Source organism: Desmodus rotundus, chromosome 2 (genome assembly GCF_022682495.2).
Source record: "Desmodus rotundus isolate HL8 chromosome 2, HLdesRot8A.1, whole genome shotgun sequence".
Lineage (NCBI taxonomy): Eukaryota > Metazoa > Chordata > Mammalia > Chiroptera > Phyllostomidae > Desmodus > Desmodus rotundus.
The window spans coordinates 109,631,496-109,655,151 of record NC_071388.1 but is presented as its reverse complement, the minus strand read 5'-3'; the positions used below and the strand labels follow the sequence as shown (position 1 = coordinate 109,655,151).

The 23,656-nt window shown below is 41.4% G+C and overlaps 1 long non-coding RNA gene across 1 annotated transcript in view; it reads right to left on the bottom strand.

Annotated features, from left to right (window-relative positions):
• Positions 1-10,616: 10,616 nt before the first annotated feature.
• LOC123480680 (uncharacterized) overlaps positions 10,617-23,656 on the bottom strand; it is a 46,294-nt gene continuing 33,254 nt past the window's right edge. The window contains exons 2-3 of the long non-coding RNA XR_006656759.2: positions 12,698-12,802; positions 10,617-11,018 (exon numbers count right to left, since the gene is read on the bottom strand). This is a non-coding gene — a long non-coding RNA (uncharacterized lncRNA). The remainder of the gene's footprint in view (positions 11,019-12,697; positions 12,803-23,656) is intronic.

Here is a 23,656-nt window from a genome sequence, read left to right as displayed (position 1 = left end):
AGGCCTGATTTCCCACTGGAGAACCTATCCATGGACATGGGTCCTGCCCACCAACCTTGCTCCCCACTGGCTTTTCTGAGTGGGGACTGAGCCACATTTCCCACACTTGGAATGGTTCCCCACAATATTTTGTTTCCTTTTTTCTTTTGTTGATTATGTTCCAGTTACAGGTGAAATCATATGATATTTGTACTTCACTGCCTGGCTTATTTCACTTAGGATAATGCTCTCCAATTCCATCCATGCTGTTACAAAGGTTAGAAGCTCCTTCTTTCTCTCTGCTGCATAGAAATCCATTTTGTGTAAATGTACCATAGTTTTTTGATCTACTTATTTGCTAATGGACACCTAGGTGGCTTCCAGCACTTGGCTATTGTAAATTGTGCTGCTATGAACATTGAGGTGCACAGGTTCTTTTGGATTGGTGTTTTAGGGCTATTAGGATATAATCCCAGCAGCAGAACTGCTGGGTCAAAAGGCAGCTCCATTTTTAATTTCGTGAGGAAATTCCATACTGTTTTCCACAGTGGCCTCACCAGTCTGCATTCCCACCAACAGTGCACTAGGGTTCCCTTCTCTCCACAACCTCTCCAACATTTGTTGTTTGTTGCTTTGTTTATCATGGCCATTCTCAATGGTGGGAGGTGGTATCTCATTTTCGTTTTAATTTTCATTTCTCTGATGGCTAGTGACACTGAGCATCTTTTCTGGGCCCTCTGTATGTCCCCCTTAGAGAAGTGTCTGTTCAAGACTTTAACCCATTTTTAACTGGTTTTTTTGACTTCCTGGAGGAGAGTTGTGTGAGTTCTTTATATATTTTGGAGATCAAACTGTTGTCCGAGGTATCATTGGCAAATATGTTTTCCCATAGAGTTGATTCTCTTTTCATTTTAAAGCTGTTTCCTTTACCCATGCAGATGCTTTTTAATTTGATGAGGTCCCATTCGTTTATTCTTTCCTTTATGCCTCCTGATGTTGCTATGTGGAATATCTGAGATTTTCCTACTGATGTTTTCCTCTAGAACTTTTATTGTGTCAAGGCTTATATTTAAGTCTTTTATCCACCTTGAATTTATTTGTGTGTATGGTGTAAGTTGGTGGTCAGGGTTTTTTTGGGGTTTTTTTTTTTGCATGTAGCTGTCCAGATCTCCCAAAACCATTTGTTGAAGAGGCTATTTTTACTTTATTTGATGCTTCTTTGTCCTTTGTCAGATATTAATTGACCATAGAGACCTGGGTTTATTTCTAGGCTGTCTGGTCTGTTCTTATGCCAATAGCAGGCTGTTTTGATGACAGTGGCCTTGTAATACAGTTTGATATCAGGTATTGTGATCCCTCCTGCTTTGTTCTTCTTTCTCAAATTTGCTGCAGCTATTCGAGGTCGTTTATGGTTTCATATAAATTTCTGCAATGTTTGTTCTACATCTGTGAAATATGTCACGGGTACCTTAATAGGGATTGCATTGAATCTATAAATTGCTTTGGGTAGTATGGCCATTTTGATGATGTCAATTCTTCCAATCCATGAGCATGGTACATGCTTCCATTTGTTTGTGTCTTCCTTAATTTCTTTCTTCAGTGTTGTGTAGTTTTCTGAGTACAGGTCTTTTACCTCCTTGGTTAGGTTTATTCTTAGGTACTTTATTTTTCTTGTTGCTATATCAAATGGGATTTTTTTCCTGATTTCTGTTTCTGACATTTCATTGATGGTGTACAAACATGCCTCTGATTTCTGAGTATTGACTTTGTATCCAGTTGTTTTGCCAAATTCATTTACTAGGTCCAACAGGTTTTTGGTGGATTCCATAGGATTTTCTATGTACACTATCATGTCATCTGAAACAATGACAGTTTTACTTCCTCTTTTCCAATTTGGATGCCTCTTATTTCTTTTTGTTTTCTCTTTGCTGTGGCTAGGACTTGCAATAATATGTTGAATAGGAGTGGTGAAAGTGGGCATCCTTGTCTTGGTCCTGATCTTAGTGGGAAAGCTCTAGTTTTTGCTCATTGAATATGATTTTCCCTGTTGGTCTCTCATATATGGCCTTTATTATATTAAGGAATGCATCCTCTATTCCCATTTTGCTGAGTTTTTTGATCATAAATGTGCGCTGTCCCTGACAAATGATTTTCCCGCATCTATTGATATGATCATGTGTTTTTTGTCTTTGCTGTTGTTGATGTGATGTATTACTTTTATTCATTTGTGAATCTTGTACTATCCTTGCATCCCTGGATGAGTTCCACTTGGTCATGGTGTATGATCTTTTTAATGTATTGCTGGATGCAGTTAGCCAATATTTTGTTGAGGATTTTAGCATCTATGTTCATCAGCAATATTGACCTGAAGTTCTTTTTCTTTCTTATGTCTTTATCTGGTTTGTGGATTAGGATGATGCTGGCATCATAAAAAGATTTTGGGAGTCTTCCATCTTCTTGAATTTTTTAAAATAATCTGTGAAGGATAAGGTTTAGATCATCATTAAATACTTTGTAAAATTCTCCTGTGAAACCATCTGGTCCAGGGCTTTTGGCTGTTGGAAACTTTTAGATTACTGCTTCAAATTCATCAGCTGTTATTGGTCTGTTCAAGCTTTCTGCTTTTCCTTCTTTCAGTTCTGGAAGATTATAATTTTCTAGGACTGTGTCCATTTCACCTACGTTTTCAAATTTCTTGGCATATAGTTCTTCATAGTAATGTCTTACGATCCTTTGTATTTCTGTGGTGTCAGTTGCAATCTCTCCTTTTTCATTTCGGATTGTGTTTATTTGGGTCCTCTCTTTTTTTTCTTCCTGAGTCTGCTTAAAGGCTTGTTAATTTTGTTTATCTTTTCAAAGAACCTGCTTCTGGATATATTGATCCTTAGAATTGTGCTTTTAGTCTTTATGTCCTTTAATTCTGCTCTGATCTTGGTTATTTCCTTCCTTCTACTTGCTCTGGGCTGTCTTGGTTGTTGTTCCTCCATTTCTTGTACATTGTTTATTTGAAAGGTTTCTGTGCTTTCTAGGTAGGCCTGTATCACTATGAACTTCCCTCTCAGGACTGCCTTCACAGTGTCCCATAAGTGTGGATTGTTGTGAGTTCATTTTCGTTTGAATACAAAAACTTTCTGATTGCTTCCTTAATCTCATTCTTGACCCATTCATTGTTTAATATCATGCTATTCAGTCTTCATGAGTTTGAGTGTTTTAGGGTTTTTTCCTTGAGGTTGGTTTCTAGTTTCAGTCCCTTGTGGTCAGAGAAAATGCTTGTTATGATTTCATTTTTCTTGAATCTGTTGAGGTTTGCTTTGTATCCTATCATGTGGTCTATCTTTGAAAATGTTCCATGTGCATTTGAAATGAATATGTATTTTGCTTCTTTGGGATGAAAGGTTCTATATATTTCAGTTAAGTTCATTTGATCTAGGACATGGTTCAATGTCGCAATATCTCTGTTGATATTTTGTTTGGAAGATCTATCCATTTTTCACACTGGGGTTTTGAAATCCCCCACTCTAATTTTGTTGTTGTCAGTATATTTCTTGAAGTCCTCCAAGATTTTCTTTATGTATTTGTGTGCTCCCATGTTGGGTGCATATATATTCACAAATTTTATGTCTTCTTGATGGATTCTTCCTTTGAGTATTAAGAAGTGACCTTCTGGGTCTCTCTTTATGGCTCTTTTTTTGATGTCTATTGTGTTTGATATGACTATTGCTACCCCAATTTTTTCTCATCCATTTGCTTGGAATATTTTTTTCCAGCCCCTCACTTTCAGTCTTTGTAAGTCTTTCATTCTGAGCTTGGTCTCTTTTAGGCGGCATATGTGTGGGTCATGCTTTCTTATCCGTTCAGCTCTTTTGTGTCTTTGATTGGGCCATTTAATCCACTTATATTTAAGGTTCTTATTGATAGGTACTTATTCATTGCCATTTTTTTGTATCTGTGTTCCTCTATCACTGTTTTTTCTTCCTGTTCTTAAAGCAGACCCTTTACTACCTCTTGCAGAGCTGGTTTGGTGGAAGTATTTTTTTGAGGCTTTTTTTGTCCAGGAAGCTCCTTATTTAGCCTTCCATTTTAATTGAGAGACTTTCTGGGTAGAGTACTCTCGGTTGTAGGCCCTTTGTTTTCATTACTTGGAATATTTCTTGCCAATCCCTTCTGGCTTGGAGCATTACCTAGCTGCTAACCTTATCGGGATCCCTTGTATGTTACTTCATATTCTTCCCTTGCTTCCTTTATTCTCTCTTTAACTTGGAATTTTGCCATTTTAATGATGATGTGTCTTGAAGTGGGCCTCTTTGGGTTCCTCTGGTTTGGGACTCTCTGTGTTTCCTTGATTTGTGTGACTTTTTCTCTCATCAGATTAGGGAAGTTTTCCATCATTACCTTTTCAAACAGGTTTTCTACCCCTTGTTCTTCTTCTTCTCCTCCTGGTATCCCTAGGATACAGATATTATTTGTTTCATGTTCTCCTACAGTTCCCTTAACACCTCTTAGTTCCTTCTGAGTCTCTTTTCCTTTTCTTGCTTTTTCTGGGTGTTTTTTTCTACCTTGTTTTCCAGCTTGCTGATCCCATTCTCTGCTCCGTTGAGCCTGCTTTTGATTCCTTCTACTGTGTTCTTCAGTTCAGAAATTGTATTCTTCATTTCGTCTTGGCCTTCTTGATAGTTTCTATTTCCTTTTTCATGTTGATATAGTTTGCAGTGAGTTCATCCTCATTTCCCTGTAGTTTTTGGTAATTCTCTGTGAGCTCATTGAACTTCCTGATAACCATTGCTTTGAACTCAGTATCTAATAGTTGACTTCCCTCTATTTCATTTAGCATTATTTCTTAGACTTCTCCCTTTCCTTTCATTTAGGGATTGTTTCTTTGTGATTCTCTTCTTCTTAGCTTCTGCTTCTTAAATTGATCTATTCTGATCCTGGGTTTATGGTGTGAACTTCTATGATAGAAGACCTGTGAGATTCAGTGGTGCAGTCTCCTTGACCTGCTGAGCTCACTGGTCTTGGGCTGTCATTTATGTTGGCTTTCTTATTTCTTTGGGTTTTGATTGTTATTGGGTCTTTCTTTGGCAAGTCCTTCCCTCTAGTTGGTTAACTGAGGGTCATTCTGTCCCCCACCTCTTGTATTTTGTTGTGCAGGTGTGGAAAGGTTGTGTTGAAGCTGGTTCTTCTGTGTGTTTTGAGGCATCTCTCTCATTATTGTTCCGTTGTTTGTTCTGGGTAATTTCTCCACCATTTAGTTGTATTTCCAGATCAGTCCTGAGAGGAGGTTAGTGTGGCTTCCACTCCTTCCTTCACCTTCTTCCATTGCTATCTGTTGGTGGTCCTTTGTTGGTGTGTTTACTCTTCTAGCAGGTGTACTGGTGTTCACAGCTCCCACTTATTCTTTTTTGTGATCAGTTGAATGAGGATGGCAAAATGCTTTAAGACAGTGCAAGTGTATTCTATGGTACTTAAAGTACCAACCCATAGAGAAGAGATAGGAGATCCCTTGGATACTTATATTGTTAACAGTGATATTTCACCCAACTAGACACTTTTTAGAATTATTGGCAAAAAGATAAGATTCTTTTTAGGGGTGGGGAAGGATTGTGATTTGGATCTAGAAAGCAGTGAGCTTGAGGGAGATCAGATTATGAGGTAAAGTCAGGGTGAAGGATAGAAAATAGGTAGTAGTGTGTGAGAGAGTGGAGTTAACCACAACAATAATAATGCTCTGGAAACAGTGAAGTGAGCTAAGATTCGGGAAGGTTGCTGTGTAGTATTTACACTTGTGTGGAACAGCAGTTATTTACAATAATCATGGAGCAACAATTATCTTACAGAATCTATATGATCTGAATATTAAGAATAGGAAGTACGGGACCTAGAGTAGTGTGCTATTGGGACACACGTGAAGTGAAATAAGGAAAATTAAAAATACACTATGAAAGAGAGAACAAGGGAAACAAGTCAAACAATGCAATTCAACAAACCAAGTGAAGAAAATTAAAGATGAGAATTTTTTTAAAAAACCTATAAAATAAAATATAAAAGAAGAAAATGCAGACAAATGTAATTAAACAACAATAAAATTTTAAAAAAATAATAATAAAAATATACAACAACTTGCAAGTTCTATGGAGTAGCAAAGTGAAATTTGTCTCACTTTCTCAGTTGTTGGGATGACCCCTCTTTGGTTCTAAGTCTGGTCCTTTCACAGCTCCAGGTTTTATTGTCTCAGTTTTGGGAATAAAAAAAAAGGAAGGAAGGAAGGAAGGAAGAAAGGAAGGAAGGAAGCAAGCAAGGAAGGAGATGAAGGAAAGAAAGAAAGAAAGAAAGAAAGAAAGAAAGAAAGAAAGAAAGAAAGAAAGAAAGAAAGAAAGAAAGAAAGAAAGGAAGGAAGGAAGGAAGGAAGGAAGGAAGGAAGGAAGGAAGGAAGGAAGGAAGAAGGAATAATTTTAAAAAATAAAAGCCTCCTGCTGGCTTTAAACAAGCCAAGCCAGTTCTGCTTGTCTTCCTAGCTGCAGCAGGCTGAGGGTGATTGGTTTTGCTTTTCTCACTTCCTGTGGTTTTGTGGGGATGGGGACAAGGTCTGAGCCTCACTCTTCACAATTGCCCAGCCTCCAGCCCAGTTCCTCAGTTTGCTGCTGTGCTCCCAGTGCCCTTCTGCACCCAGTCTAGGCCTTCAGTCCACCAGTTGTGCTGTCCTTGAGGTGCACCAGTTAGGGGCAACTCACACTCCACCCCTTCACTCTTTGCTGTCCTGGATGCTAGGGACTCTCAGAGTCTCTTCAGGGTAGTTCATCCCCCCCACTGATTAAGTCTTTGTGCAGATTGCTGACTCCCTAAGCCCTGCTACTCTCCTCTTCAGGGGCATCTCCACCTTCCTCTTAGAGAGCCAGAGAGCCCTGCAGGGTGGGGGCACAACCATAGCCTCTGTGGCAGGTGCAGGCCTTCTCTGTGCCTTCTCTGCTGCTGTACCCAGGGCAGTGGGGTTGGGTACAAGGTGTCTCTGGGTTGGGGGGTCAGGCACACTCTGTGTGGGGGTTGTAGGTGTGAGCGCTGGCCTCTACTGCTGGGGAGACATGGGCAGCAGCTGGGCCATGGGTTCAGGTGCACACTTCCCCTAGGTCTGCTGGTGTAAGCGCTCAGTCTTGCTGCTGGAGCGGGAGTGCAGTTGCTGGGTGGTGATGTTGGGCATGGTGCCAGCCTCCTCTGCTGAGCAGCAGCCACTGGCAGTTTGGGGGACACCTGGTTGGAGGTGCACCACTAGGGTGGCAGACATGGTTGGCTGCCCTCTGCCACTATGGCCGGGGATAGGGGAGTAGTCATTGTCCTGGTAGCAGAGGTGGGCCCATGGCTGAGGCTGTGGAGACTGCAGGGGCGCAGCCGGGGGATGTGGGGGCAGCTGCTGTGGGAGAATTCCCTGAACAGCTGCTCAGTACCTCTTTTTTTTCTTTTTCTTTTTGAAAAATTCCTTTTATTCAAGTGTGCCTCTCCAAACAAGCTCCTGGCCTCTCACACAGCCCAATTCTCCAACCAGACTGAGGACTACCTGGGTCAGGGTCCATAACAGCCCAACTCTTCCCAGCAGGCATCCAGTCTCATTGGTGCACACCGCCCCTGTGTGTTTGCCACTTCATCCTTATTCCCCCCAGTGACTTCAAGCATCCAGGTCCATCCTGGTGTTGCTCAAACCTTGTTTGGCAGGGGAGGGAGCTGTTGACCTGGCTCTCTCCCAAGAATCCTGTGGCAGACCCAGTGGGTGCTGGGCCTGGGGCTGCAGCCACTCTGGTTCCCCCGCTGGTCCCCGGGAACTTACTGTCCTGAAGCACTCTTCTTACCATCTGATTTTTCAATGTCCTCTACAGTTTTGGCCGCCAATTTTCATATATGCTGAGATACTGTTAGCTGTTCACTCTGTTCCTCAGAAGATAGGTTAGGTGTTCTACCCATGTGCAAGGGGAAGTGGACTCCACTCCCACCTATTTCACCGCCATCTTCGAAAATCCACCATTGGCATCTTGATAGAAATTACATTGAATCTATAGATTGCTTTGGGTGGTATGGACATTTTAATAACATTAAATCTTCCTATCCATGAATGCAGTATATGCTTCCACTTATTTGTATTGTCTTCAATCTCTCTTCAGAAGCTTATAACTTTCTGAGTACAAGTCCCATGAGTACATTTAAACTGTCTCTGAAGATGTTTTCACATCTGGCAAATGAGACGACATTTAAGATCCATCTCTCAGAGTGGCCATGAGATTTCCATGCATTCCAGTTTATTCTACAGCCCTGTTCCTCTCCCACTATCCACCACACACATAATTTTAATGCCCTCTAAGCCAGCCAGTCCACCCTGAAGCATGTGGCCACCACTCCACAAGAATGGATGCTGCTCAAAGCTGCCATCTTGGTTGTGGCCAACATCCTGCTTGCCAGCTTTATGCTCTGCCTTCCTGCTTCTTCTCCAGAAGGCATTTGCCTGTGCTCCTTGGGTATTCTCCTAGCTGCATCTTGATGAAACCCTTCCTTCCTGGTGTGTGACTGACCCCACCAGTTCTGCACTGCTGGGACTCTCAGGAGCTCCTGGGATGGTGTGTTTCTAGTGGCTCTGGGTTCCTCCCTATGGGTTTGTAGGGCCTGTGTTTTGCTAGGTACACTACAGTCCTCTGCAAAGAGGAACCAGAAACTAACTTAACTTCTTGTCTCTAAGGTCTTCCAATTCTGGACTGAGCCATGAGCATAGACCCAGCTCCCTGAAGCTGTGGAGGACTGAGGAGATCAGTGTCCTGTGTGCTTCACGGGGTGGCCAGCAACTAGTGTAGAATAATTTCAGGGGCACGATAAAGCTTACACACCCCAAAATACCTCCCTTACTTGTTCACTGATGCCTGAAATTACTTCAACAGAAGACAATGTACCTTATCCCACAATTAGAAGCCTTTAACATAGATTTCTCTGGTTGACAAAACACAATGATTGCACTCATAATGAGGTATAAATCAATGATTCTCAAGGAAATAAAAAATGTTTCACAATCTCTCAGGGTAGAGGATTTAGGACACATACAATTTTCAAAAACAACATTCAAAACATCATCCAGGTTCAGACTTTACAGAAGGCAGTTTGGTAGCATATATTAAATGTTAAATATGAATAGCCTTTGACTCAAGGAGTCTTCTTCTGAGTCCCTCCCTAGAGAAACCACTGTGTATGTGCATTAAGAGGTATGTTTCAGAATGTTCCCTGAATCATAGTTTGTAACAATAAAAAAATAACCAATTTACATGCTCATTAATAGGCACCTAGCTTAATAACTTATAGTGTTTCTGTACTATGAAATACCATGTATCAGTTAAAAGAAAATGAGGTAGAGCTATCTGTACTGACAACATGGACAGACCTTCAAGATTGTTTGTAAGTGGCAAAAATAGCCAGCTGCAAAGCAACACACAGAGAAATAAGCATTCACATAGAAAGAAAGCAAATCTACTTATTTCTACAGATAGTTGTGTCATGATATAAATCCATAAGGAAAAGATCTTGGAAGACACAGATTAGAGATAAGCACAGTCCCCTCTTCAATGGTCTTGGAGTTGGAGTTGGTATTTAAAAGGGAATTCATTTTTATCTAAATTTTATTTATAATGATAACACATTTGGGAAATACTTGCATAATTAAGATATTTTCCATAGGGTTACATAATCTTATATTTGGAAGAAACTCTTTATAATCATAATATAGACTACAATATTAAAGATAGACAAACATGTTTTTAGGCAATGGGTCCTGGGTTAAAGAATAAAAAATTGACAAACACTGAAATAATAGCAATGTAACAGGAATAATGTTTTGAAAATTATTAATTTTCTCTTTTCCCTTCCTGACTACATTTATCTTTATCCTAGCCAGATGCATTCATTCAATCAGGACTCATATTTGTTACATACAAAATGCAATTTTACAACAAGGCAAAATGCTGACAAAAAAGGATTTGTTAGAGTGGACAGCTTCTAATTCCTCTAACTCTGAGTCAGTGTATTAAGAGCAAAACCTGGAGGGTCGATCATGTGGAGTGTCCCTTAAAGTCCCCACAGACAATGGAAAATAGTCATGGGCACATGACAACCAAGTCATGAAGGTCACTGCCCAATTCCCTCAGCTCCAGGCAGCCACAAAGCTTTCTGTCTCTCAGATAGTTGAATGTGTGGCCTTTTGTGACCAGCTTCTTTCACTCAGCATAATGCTTTCAAGTTTTATTCATGTTGCAGCATGAATCATTACTTCAAGTAACATTCCATTATGTGCATAAATCATATTTTATTTATTCATTTATTTTTATGGATGTTTGGGTGTTTTTTGGTGTTCTGTCTGTTATGAATAATATTGATATGAATATTCTTGTGCAAGCTTTTCTGTGGACCTATGTTTTCACTTCTTTTGGATGTATACTGAGAAGAAGAATTGTTGTGTGTCGTGAGTGTATTATTGTGATATAGTCTTTCCTATAAGTCAGCTGGACAACTGCTTAGTTAGCTTCCAGCTGAGCAGCCTGTCACCAAGGAAAAGACAAGAGTTACACACAGTAGCTATGCTATTCACTTAGCTTTTATTAAAGGCAAGTTCACTCAAAGTAGAACATCAACATATGTTAATATCCTACTCACACTCTGACAATCTGAGAGAATTATAACTCACACACACACAGAGCAATCAATGGGGGATAACAAATCTGAGTCCTAGAGTCTCAGTCTGCAGGTCTGGAGACAGCACAGTTGGCAAGGAAGTCATCAGCATCTTGCAAGGAAGGATCTCCCCAGCCAGGTGAGCAGCAGAGCAGATGAAGTCCAGCAGGCCAGAGCCTCCAGCAGCTGATGCCAAAGGAGATCAGTGTGGCATGGAGCAGCGCTCTGCTCTGTGGAGCTTGTCTGTCTCAGCAGTGGTCTGTAACTGGCCTCAGTTATATCTTCATCCTTCTGAGTCTTTTCAATAAATGTCTTGGCACCTCTGATGCCAAGTGTGGAATTTGCCCAGGAGCCTGCGGATGATACATGGCTGTTCTGCTTAACACCCTTGCTAGCAAGCATGGAATTTCCCCAGGAGACTATCTATGGGTGGTCCCACTCTGCAGACATGGCTACTTTGACCATATGTGCAGATATCTTAAATGTGTTACCTTGCCAGACGTGTCTGCTCTTACCACATGGGTAGATATGTCTCCTTGCCAGATGTGTTTACTCTGACTTAGGTAATTTTCCTCTTGAACTAAAGTGTCATGGCTGACTGAGAGCCATTTTAGTTGACATAAGTGACTTCACTTTGTTTTATATACTTTATGCTATCTTGATAGGATCAATGCCATTTTATTGGTCCTGCTCTCCACATTGTGTCATAAGGTAATTCCATGTTTGATATTTGAGGAACTGTCAGACTGTTTTCCATAGCAGCTTCACCATTTTACATCCCACCACCACTTTATGAGGGCTCCCATTTTTCCCACATCCTTACAAACTTGTTATTATTCATCTCTTTGTTCAGTGTCCTTGAAAACAATTGCCCAGGTCTCAGGTTTCTCTGGTTTGCTGTTTCTCATGGCCCCTCTCCAAGATGCCTATGGAGTGAGGTGAGCTTGAAGGAGGCTTACTTGCCCCCCCCAAAAAAAACCACCTCAAACTATCTACTTCCTCATTCTCCTTTTCCTGTTTTGGATAGTACTAAAACATTCTGGAATCAATTGTGGTGATTGTTGCACAGATCTCTAAATACAGTAAAGATCATTAAATTATATACTTTAAGTGGGTGATTTATGTCTCCATAAAGTACTTAAAAATAAAAAGAAATAAGTATAGTAAAGGGAGAAAGGAGGAGTACATTGTTTGGAGGCTGTTCTTGGAGCGAGTTAGCCAAGACAGACCTCAAGAGACCAGGAGACTCTGGGTGTTCATGGTTTCCACCCTTAGAGTATTGCTAGTCACAGGTCCATGACATATTAGCATGACATCTTCCTGAGTCACTAATTGAAACATCACACACTCTAGGCTGCCTTGAGAGAGGAAGTTACTAAGCCTGTGAGCAAATGATTATGTTCATCGACTTTCACTGTAATATACACAATAGTGATGAACACTTTTATTTTTTGTGAAAAATAGAGAGCCAACTGCAAGTAGGAGTAAGGCACTGAAGAGAACATGAAAAGATCTAATGATAAAATACATATTTTTAACAGTAGTCCTTTTATAATGAATGGCAAAGATCTTAAGACATAAGTTTCCAAAATGACAAGGATTTGCTCTGATGGAAATAGATAAATTAAGAGAAGCAGAAACTGGGAGACCAGAGACACAGAGACATTAAACAAGAAAACCATGTTTCCTGGGTCTTCCTGAAGGCCAGCACTATTCTTGGCCCCACCTGTAGAAATTCAGGTCACCCTGCCATTGGGGACTTGAAACCTGCACTGTAACATAAAACCATAACTCTTGAAAATTCAAATAAGAATTCAAGAGAGAAATCAACTTTAGAAGGGCAGTAGGAGAGATACCACAAGGCAGGACATGATTAAGTGCTAAATGAATTGTGAGCTAGAGGAGTTCAGAGGCAGGAGCAGTTACCACAGGGCAAGCTGAATTCTGCACAGAGAGAAGAGGCCATCATTTGGGCAAGACAAATATAATAGGCTTTAAGAAGATTGCTTGAAAACATTTTATCTTTTGATACCTTTAATTGACCTTCTCCTTCTCATTGCAAGTTCAGTTCCTTCTCATGAATTCTGGGATCTGTTTTACAGCCTGGACTCCCTAGTCCTCCATGAGCTGGACACTCCTTAACAGGGATGGGTACAAGGGAAAGCAGAAGGACTCATGTTAATTCCAGCACATGTCCCCATCAAAGCTTATTGCTGCTTCAGATCATCATCCTTCACCCTCCTGCTAAAGATGGCCAAGATAACATCCCTTTGAAATCCCACTACACTCCCCAAAGCTCTTAGGGACTTGATTCAGAACAACTCATGATGCTATCAGTCTTTATAACCAGCCTCATTGCATGATCCCTGCTGGAAAATGCCATGAAAATTGCACAATGGTCTTGAGAAGTTAGCTCTACTCCCTTAGTCTTTAAACTAAGGGAGTTTAGTTCAATGCTCCCAATGTCAGCATTCCTGGGAAAGGCCACTTCTTGGACAAGCAGACTGTGCCTTGCTCTGGGACAACTTGCTGGGGCAACATGCAGGGAAGCAAAAGGAAAGGAATTACCCATGTGCCATTATACTTTCTAGGACCTTGACAGGCTCTTTTAATCTTCATAATAAGCCTGCAAGTTAGATTAAATTATCCACATATTACTTGTAGAAACAGATTTAGAGTGATGAAATGGTGTGCACTAACACATCATAAATTCAGGCTCAGTTGGGTTATGACTCCAAGTCTGTTTGATGCTTTTTTAAAATAAATCACCAGTGTTTTCTTTTCTTTTTTCATTGTGTTCAAGTAAAGTTGTTTCCATTTTCCCCCCACCACTGTCCCTGGCCCTACCCACTCCCACCTCCTACCATCAATCCCACCTCCCTTTGGCTTTGTCCTTGGGTCTTTTATACATGTTCCCTGATGACCCTTCACCTTCCTTCCCCCATTATCCCCTCTAGTTACTGTCAGTTTGTTCTTTTTGTCAATGTCTCTGGTTATATTTTGCTTGTATGTTTGGTTGATTAGGTTCCAATTACAGGCAAAATCATGACATATTTGTCTTTCACTGCCTAGCTTATTTCACTTAGCACTCCAGTTCCACCCATGCTGCCATGAAGGGTAGGAGCTCCTTTCTTTCAGCTGCATAATATTCCATTGTGTAAATGTACCATAGTTTTTTGAAACACTCATTTACTGATGGACACTTACATTGCTTCCAGCACTTGGCTATTTCAATTTGTGCTGGTGTGAACACTGGGGTGCATAGGTCATTTTGAATTGGTGTTTCAGGATTCTTAGGGCATATTCCCAGCAGTGGAATTTCTGGGTCAAAAGGCAGTTCCATTTTTAGTTTTCTGAGGAAAGTCCATACTGTTTTCCACAGTGGCCACACCAGTCTGCATTCCCACCAACAGTGCACTAGGGTTCCCTTTTCTCCACAACCTTGCCAGCACTTGTTATTTGTTGATGTGTTTATGATGACCATTCTGACTGGTGAGAAGGCATACTTTCATCTTATCGTACTACTTTATAACAAGTCACAGCCTATCAGACTTCATCTTTTAACTGTGCTGCAGATAACAATAAGAATGATCATTATTTTAATACCAGTGATTTTGTTCTGGAGCAGATGCTGTGCCAGGAACTCTACTGGTATCATCACCAAACTTCAAAAAAGAAACCTTTTGAGGACTGATTATCACTCCCATTTTACAGCCAGAGAAACTGAAGGTTGCATTAGTGAGGTTGAGCTAGCCTTGGTTGCAGTACTATAATCCAAAATCTCACTAGCTTCAGAAAATCAACATTTATTTTTCACTCATCTAAAGTCCAATATGGTTTGTAGAGGGTTCACCATGTTGTAGATTTGTCACTTGGAACACTGGCTGCCTCACCATCAAGGCAACAAAGTCAAGTATGGTGAACTCACAACTGTTCTGCTATGTTTCAGCACAGAATTAACCCCCACCAAAATGTAAGGAAGCAGACTGGGATCTGCAAAGGAACACATAGATATTTAGTAAGCATTAACTTCACTACCACAAGTATCAATTAGGTTAAGAATATTGTGCCAAACCCCCAAGCTGAGACTTAATATTGGTCTATGTCTCTCTCAGGTCAAGGATTCATTGTGGAATCTGGAAAGTAACTTGTCTAAATCCATCAGAATTGTGGTGTGGAGTCAGTTCTTTGATCCATCCAATTTAGGATTTTTAGTGTCTGGCAGGCACAGCAGGCTGCAGAAAACTAAATATCCTTCCTGGCTTCAATCATGGACTTTTGTATCAATTTCCCTTAATTCTCCAGCATGAGACGGGGTTCATGAAGGTTGGTCCCATCTCTATGGAACTGCATTTCTTTATGGCCTGTGTTGCCTCTACAGGCAAAAAGTTTATGCTGCTTGTATCTTCTTTTGTATGTTTATATATCACCACATTCTACAAAGGTTGGTTACAACATTAACAAAAATGCACAGAAAATAAGTTTAAAAGATAGTGACATTGTTCTTAATTTCAATGTCTCTGGTTACATTTTGTTTGCTTTTTTCTTCTGTTGATTATGTTCCAGTTAAAGGTGAGATCATATGGTATTTGTCCCTCACTGCCTGGCTTATTTCACTTAGCATAATGCTCTCCAGTTCCATCCATGCCATTGCAAAGGGTATAAGCTCCTTCTTTCTCTCTGCTGTGTAGAATTCCATTGTGTAAATGTACCATAGTTTTTTGATCCACTCATTTGCTGATGGGCACAAATTAAGAACAATGTAACAATAGCCAGAGGTGAGTGGGGAGGGGATAGTGGGGAGAGGCGTCTACAGGAGCTACTATAAAGGACACAAGGACAAAATCAAGAGGTAGGATAGAGGTGGGGGAGGGAGGTGGGATTGGCCTGGGTGGGGTGGAGGGATGCAGAGAAAATGCAGACAATTGTAACTGAATAAAAATATAAATAAATAAATAAATAATTCTGTTTCACAATCTAAAAAAAGATAAATAGTGAGAAAACAAAGTTTGAAGAAAATAAACATAGGAAAACTAAGATGATGTTAAAAATAATATTATACAAAGTTCTTACTGTTGGGTTCAATGCGCTTGCTTGGGAAAAGTAAAATATGTTTTCTGAGCTTCCAGGCAGCCAATGAAAGAGTAAAACTGATCTGGTCAGGATGTGGTACTGGCATCGTCCCACAACCACATCAAAATTACAATTAAACTACGGAACCACCACAATTCACAATTACCTGAAATCTAGCCCTACAACCAAGGATATAAAGAAGAAGCCACACTGAGACTGGTAGGATGGGCCAAAGGGCTGGTCCTGCACCCATTGTTGGTAGTTAAAAAATCAGGATGACTATCTCAGCTTTGGAGGGCCCCCTGAGGAGCGAAAGGTCCCAGCCCTACATCAGGCCCACAGCTCTGTGTTTCAGTGCCAGGAAGAGACGTCCTCTTAATTTCTGGTTGTAAAAGCCAGTGACAATTGAGGTTGAGTGAGACAGAGGGTTTCTGGAGTCTCAGGCATTCCTCTTAAAGGGACCACACATGAACTAACTTGGGCTTATTTTCTCTGAGCCCCAGCATTGGGACAGCAGCTCAATAGGCACTAGGAACATATAAGGAGAAACTGAAGTGTCTGGTTTGGGGGCAAAGGCTGAAAGGGAAGCTTCCCCCAGGACAGAGGTGCTGGTAGAAGCCATTGTTCATTTACTGAACCCTCCTCCCACAGAGCTTGCAGGTGGGCACCATATCTGAGTTTCCATCAACCTGTCTAACACCATTCACCTTGCCTGGTGATTTCCTGAGATCCTACACCACTCAAATTGCAGGTCCACCCAAACCACTTCCAGTAGTATTTCCATACAAATGGCCAGTCTTCATTCATGCTGCAGATACTCCTAAATTCTATCAAAAATCCAAAAACTCAAAACAAGCAACATCTGGTCTCAACATAGCCCATTGCTCCTGCTCTGTAGCCCCAGAACCTGGCACTAGTGGCAACTGAACTTGGTTTATAGTTAAGCAGCACCTCCAAGCCCAGCACAAGTAGTAGCCATCTGCAGGTTACTTTGCAACTCACACTCCAGGAAGGGCACAAGTGGCAGCTGACCTTAGCCTGCACCTGCCAGGAAGCCCCAGAGCCAGCACATGGTGGACAGTTCAGATCACCACAGAGCACCACTTAACCACCAACATGAGTGACACACTCTAGGGATGGACTCATCAAGCACCAGAACCCCACTGAAATGAGTCCTGTTTCATGAGGTTAAGCCCTACACAGCAGCACCTCCACTGTAGTCACAGTTAATCCTCACAGCCAACTGACCTGGGGGTAAATTTCTACCACTGATGCACCAAAAGCAATCAAGTTTCAACTACAACAAGAGGGCAGACACAACTCACATGAGAGTCACACTTTGAGCTCCTGGCTTGGATGACCAGGGAGGCTGCACCACTGGGCCCCAAAGGATTAATGCTACATAAAGTCACTCTACCAAGACTGAGACATATAGAAGATTTAATACATAGAAGAAAACACAGAGACAGTCAAAATGGGTATACAAAGAAACATGTCCCAAATAAAAGAACAGGAAAAATCTCTAGAAAAAGAACTAAATAAAATAGATACAAGCAATCTAAAAAATACAGAGTTTAAATCAATGCTTATAAGAATGCTTAAGAAATGTGAAAACTTCAACATCATAGAAAAGATAGAAACCATAAAAACAGTCAGAAATTAATAATACAATAACTGAAATTAATAATACACTAGAAGAAATGAACAACAAATTAGATGAAGCAGAGGATCAAATCAGCAATTTGGAAGACCAGGTAAGAGAAAACACCAATCAGAACAGAAAAATGAAAAGAGAAATTTTTGAAAATGAGGATAGTTTAAGGAACTTATGAGACAACATCAAGTATAGCAACATCTACATCATAGGGGTACCAGAAGGAGAACAGAGAGAGCAAGGAATTGAAAACCTGTTTGAAGAAATAATAACTGAAAACTTCCCTGGTGAAGGAAAAAGACACACAAGTCCAGGAAGTGCAGAGAGTTTCAAATAAAATTAACCAAAAGTGGCCCACACCAAGACACTTCATAATTAAAGTGGCAAAGATTAAAGACAAAATGTGAATCAGAAAAGCAGTTACATTTCCTACAAGGAGGTCTCATAAGACTTCAAGCTTAGAAACTTTGCAGGCCAGAAGAGATTGGCACAAAAATTCAAGGTGATGAAAAGCAAGGACCTACAACCAAGATTACTTTACCCTGTGAAGCTATCATTTAGAATCAAAGGACAAGAAAAGCCCCCAGACAAGAAAAAGCTAAAGGACTTCATCACCACAAAACAAGTATTATATGAAATGTTAAAGAGTTTTCTGAAGAAAAAGAAGAATCAAAAATATGAATAATAATTGAAGGTTGGAAGATGGCAGTGAGATATGTGAAAGCCGAGCCCACTTCCCCCTGCACATGGGTAAACACCTAGCCAGTCTGAGGAACAGAGTGAACAGCCAACAGTACCCCAGAATATATGAAGATTGGAGAACAAAAGTTGTAGAGGACATTGAAAAATCAGATGGTAAGAAGAGTCCTTCAGGACAATAAGTTCCCAGGGACCAGCGGGGGAACCAGGGTGGCTGCAGCCCCAGGCCCAGCGCTCACTGGGTCTGCCACAGGATTTTGGGAGAGAGCCAGGTCAACAGCTCCCTCCCCTGCCAAACAAGGTTTGAGCAGCACCAGGATGGGCCTGGATGCTTGAAGTCACTGGAGGGAATAAGGACAAAGTGCCAAACACACAGGGGCCGTGTGCACCAATGAGACTGTGGACACCTGCTGGGAAGAGTTGGGCTGTTATGGACCCTGACCCAGGTAGTCCTCAGTCTGGTTGGAGAGTTGGGCTGCGTGAGAGGCCAAGGGTTTGTTTGGAGTTGCAGGATTGAATAGGAGGAAATTTTCAAAAGCAAAAAGAGAAAAAAGAGGCGCTCAGTAGCTGTTTGGGGAATTCTCCACAGAAGCAGCCCTCACCTCCTGCCCTTACCCCCGCCCGGCCACAATAGCACACCCGAAGTCCCAGGACAGTGGGCACCCGATTCTGCTGCCGGGCAGCTGCCCATCCATGCTCATGCCCACAGCCCCAAGAAGGGTGAGCAACTGACCACGTGACCTGGCGCCTGCCAGTCCAGCCTGACGAGTGAGGCCAAGTGCTCAGGCCTGGCCCACAGCCCCAGCACTAAGTGCGACTGACTACGCCTCCCAGAGACACTTCCCACCTGGCTCCAGGGCCCAGGGAACTGCAGGGCTCACTGGCTCTCTAAGACGAAGGTGAAGATGCCCACGCAGAGGAGAGCTACAGGGCTCAGGGAGTCAGCAATCCCTGGAAAGACTTAACTCAGTGAGGGGGCTAAACTACCCTGAAGGGGAGCTGAGAGTCCCTAGCATCTAGGACAGCAAAGAGCAAGAAGGTGGTGTGTGAGCTGCCCCCAACTGGTGCACCTGAAGGACAGCACAACTGGTGGACTAAAGGCCTAGATGGGGAGCAGAAGGGCGCTGGGGACCTGGCAGGGAACTGAAGAACTGGGCTGGACGCTGGGCAACTCCTAAGAGTGCTGCTAAGGAAGGGAGAAAAGCTAAACCAATTCAACTTCAGCCTGCTGCACCCAAGAAGACCAGCAGAACTGGCTTGGCAGATTTAAGCCAGCAGAAGGCTTTTTTTTAATTTTTTAAATTCCTTCTTCCTCTTTCTTCCTTCCTTCCTTCCTTTCTTTTTGTATTCCTTTTTCCATCCTTCCTTTTTTGGTCTTCCCACAAGTGAGACAATGTCGGGGGGCTTTAACGCAGCCCCCCAGGTTCCGCCACAGACGAAGAAAAAGACTACCAAGACATGATCTGCTTGGGGAGGAAAGGTGGCCGTTTCTCTCAAGGGGAGAAGGGCCCCGAGCCTCTCTCTCCAGGGGCTTTTATTAGCTTCATTCGCATAGGAATACGGATAAAGCTCATCAATCATTGTCAGTCAGTAAGGGTTAAACAATACAAGATTTACAGAGAACTCTGAGGGCTTATTCTGAGTTACAGCCAATTAGTTAGAGGGCCATAAAACTTTAGGCACCAGACTCATCTCAGGTCTGGACCCTTATCTCTTAAACTGAGGGTACAAATTAAGTAGGTTTCACAGGAATGTATGTATTTTTGTTCGGCCTGATTCCCCAGGGAATCCGCCCCTCCCAACACAGGACTGCACTGCCCTCTGTTATTGCTGCAGGCTTAAGTCAGGCAAGGGAAGTAAGGCAGCCAAGAGATTAGGAGACTTCTTGCAGACAGAATGAGGACTCAGGCTATTTCAAAGCCGAGGGGTGAGGGTCCATCACCCCCTTTTTCCACAGCCCCCCGAGTCCTTCCCTGCGGGCCTCTTCCGTGACCAGAGCCTGTCTTAGGTTGATCCTCCCTTGAGGATTCTTACCCGTCATTGGCTAACTGGCCAAGCTCAGGGCCAAGCAGGGTGAAGTGGGCAGAGGTGGTACACCTGCCAGGGAGACAAGCTTTGTCTCCTTAGTGGCTTATGGTCCCAACTCTGACTCAGCCTTAACCATGAGGGGTTACAGCCTCTGAAACCAGGCAGGGCGGTTCCCAACAAGACAATAAAACCTGGAGCTGTGAAAGGACCAGAGTTAGACTCAAAGAGGGGCCATTCTACCAACTGAGACTGTTTCATTTCTAAACACAATTAGAAATGAAAGAGGAAAGATTACAACTGATACCACAGAAACAGAAAGGATTGTGAGAAATTACTATGAAGAACTATATGCCAAGAAATTTGAAAACCTAGGTGAAATGGACAGATTTCTAAAAAAACATAATCTTATAAAACTGAAAAAAGGACCAGCAGAAAGCCTGAAGACTAATAACAGCTGATTGAATTGAAGCAGTAATCAAAAAGCTCCCAACACACAAAAGCCCTGGGCCAGATGGTTTCACAGGAGAAATTTACAAAGCATTTAAGGAAGAGCTAACTCCTGTCCTTCAGAAACTATTCCAAAAAATTCAAGAAGATGGAAGACTCCCAAACACTTTTTTTTCCCCAAAACCTTTTTATGGAGCCAGCATCACCCTAATCTGAAAACCGGATAAAGACATAACAAAGAAAGAAAAATTCAGGCTAATATTACTAATGAATATAGATGCTACAATCCTCAACAAAATATTGGCAAACGGAATCCACCAATATATTAAAAAGATCATATGCCATGACCAAATGGGATTCATCCCAGGGATGCAAGGATGGTACACTATTTGCTAATCAATAAACTTGATATATCACATAAAAAAAAGCAAAGACAAATAATCACATGATCATATCAATAAATGAGGAAAAAGCATTTGATAAGGTACAACACCCATTTATGATAAAAACACTCAGCAAAGTGGGAGTAGAGGGAGCATTCCTCAACATAATAAAGGCAATATGCGAGAGACCTACACCCAACATCATACTTAATGGGCAAAAAATAAAAACTTTCCCACTAAGATCAGGAACAAGACAAGGCTGTCCAGTTTCACCACTTATTTTTAACATAGTATTGGAAGTCCTAGCCACAGCAATTGGACAAGAAAAGGAAATAAATGGCATCCAAATTGGAAAGAAGGAAGCAAAACAGTCATTGTTTGCAGATGACACGATAGTGTACATACAATATCCAATAGGCTCCACCAAAAAACTGCTCAACCTAATAAATGAATTTGGCAAAACAGCTGGATACAAAGTCAGTCCTCAGAAATCAAAGGCATTCTTTTATATCAACAATGAAACATCAGAAACAGAAATCAGGGGGAAAAATCCCATTCAATATAGCAATAAGAAAAATAAAGTATGCAGGAATAAACCTAACCAAGGAGATAAAAGACCTGTACTCAGAAAACTACACGACACTGAAGAAAGAAATTAAGGAAGACACAAACAAATGGAAACACATATGATGTACATGGATCAAAAGAATTAACATCATCAAAATGTCCATACTACCCAAAGCAATTTATAGATTCAATGCAGTACCTATGAAAGTACTAGTGGCATATTTCGCAGACATAGAACAAACACTTCAAAAATGTACGTGGAATGTAAACAACCGCAAATACCTGCAGCAATTTTGAGAAAGAAGAGCAAAATAGGAGGGATACAATACCTGATATCAAAATGTATTACAAGACCACTGTAATCAAAACAGACTGCTACTGGCATAAGAACAGACACATGGACTAATGGAATAGAATAGAGAGCCCAGAAATAAACCCAAGTCTCTATGGTCAATTAATATTTGACAAAGGGAGCAACAGCATAAAATGGAGTAAAGATAGTCTCTTCAACAAATGGTGTTCGGAGAGCTGGACAGCTACATGCAAAAAAAAAAATGTAACTCAAACACCAACTTACATCATACACAAAACTAAATTCAAGGTGGATAAAAGATTTAAATATAAGTTGTGACACCATGAAAGTCCTAGAGGAGAACATAGGCAGGAAAATCTCAGATATTCCACACAGCAATATTGTCACTGATATGTCCCCTAGAGCAAGGGACATAAAGGAAAGAATAAACAAGTAGGACCTCATCAAAATAAAAAGGTTCTGCACAGCTAAAGAAAACAGCATTAAAATGAAAAGAGAACTAACCGTGTGGGAAATCATTTGCCAGTGATACCTCAGACAAGGGCCTGATCTCCAAATTATGTAAAGAACTCACATGACTCTACTCTAAGAAGACAAGGAACCCAATTAAAAAATGGGCAAAGGACTTGAACAGACACTTCTTCAAGGAGGACATACAGAGGGCTCAGAGACATATGAAAAGATGCTCAGTATCACTACCTATCAGAGAGATGCAAGTTAAAACCACAATGAGATACCACCTCACACCATTGAGAATGGCTATCAGAAACAAAGCAACAAACCACAAGTGTTGGAGGGGATGTAGAGAAAAGGTAAACCTGGTGCACTCTTGGTGGGATTGCAGACTGGTGCAACCACTATGGAAAACAGTATGGAATTCTCTCAGAAAACTAAAAATGGAACTGCCTTTTCACTGTAATTTCACTGCTAGGATTATATCCTAAGAATCCTGAAACACCAACCCAAAAGAACCTATGCAACCCAATGTTCATAGAAGCACAATTTACAATAGCCAAGTGCTGGAAACAACCTTGGTGCCCATCAATAAATGAATGCACCAAAAATCTATGGTACATTTACACAATGGAATTCTATGCAGCAGAAAGAAAGAAGCAGCTCCTACCCTTTGCGACAGTTTGGATGGAATTGGAGAGTATTATGCTAAGTGAAATAAGCCAGGCGGTGAAAGACAAATACCATAGGATCTCACCATTTACAGGAACCTAATCAACAAAACAAACAAGCAAACAAAGTATATCCAAAGACATTGAAATTAAGAATATGCTGACAATGATCAGAGAGGAAAGGGGATGGGATAATGGGGGGAAAGGGTGAAGGGTTTACAGGAACAATTATAAAGGACACATGGACAATAACAAGGGGGGGTGGAATTGGGGGTGGGAGGTGGAGAGGGCTGGGGTAGTGCGGAGGGGTTGGGGAGCAAAGGCAGAAAAGTACTTGAACAATAAAAGAAAATTAAACAAAAACATACGCAGTTTTCTCTACATGCCAGACAGCATCATTTCATTGTTGGGCTGAGATTTATTTTGTAAATTGCATGCACAAATAACCCTTCTTTCCTGAGAAACAGAAATCATGGTTAGGAGTCTTGCCAGAATATGTTCTCCAGCTCTAGGTACTCCTGACTTGCCTGGAATGACCCAGAGGTGAACTCTTCCCACTTGAGATCTACAATCAGGTCAAGTCAGCCATTTGGGCCTATAAAACCCCAGCATTCAATGAGAAAATGAACCATCATTCACTTCAGAAATCTCCCAGAAGATAGGACAGTCACTACAGATTCAACACACCCATATGCATCTTGGA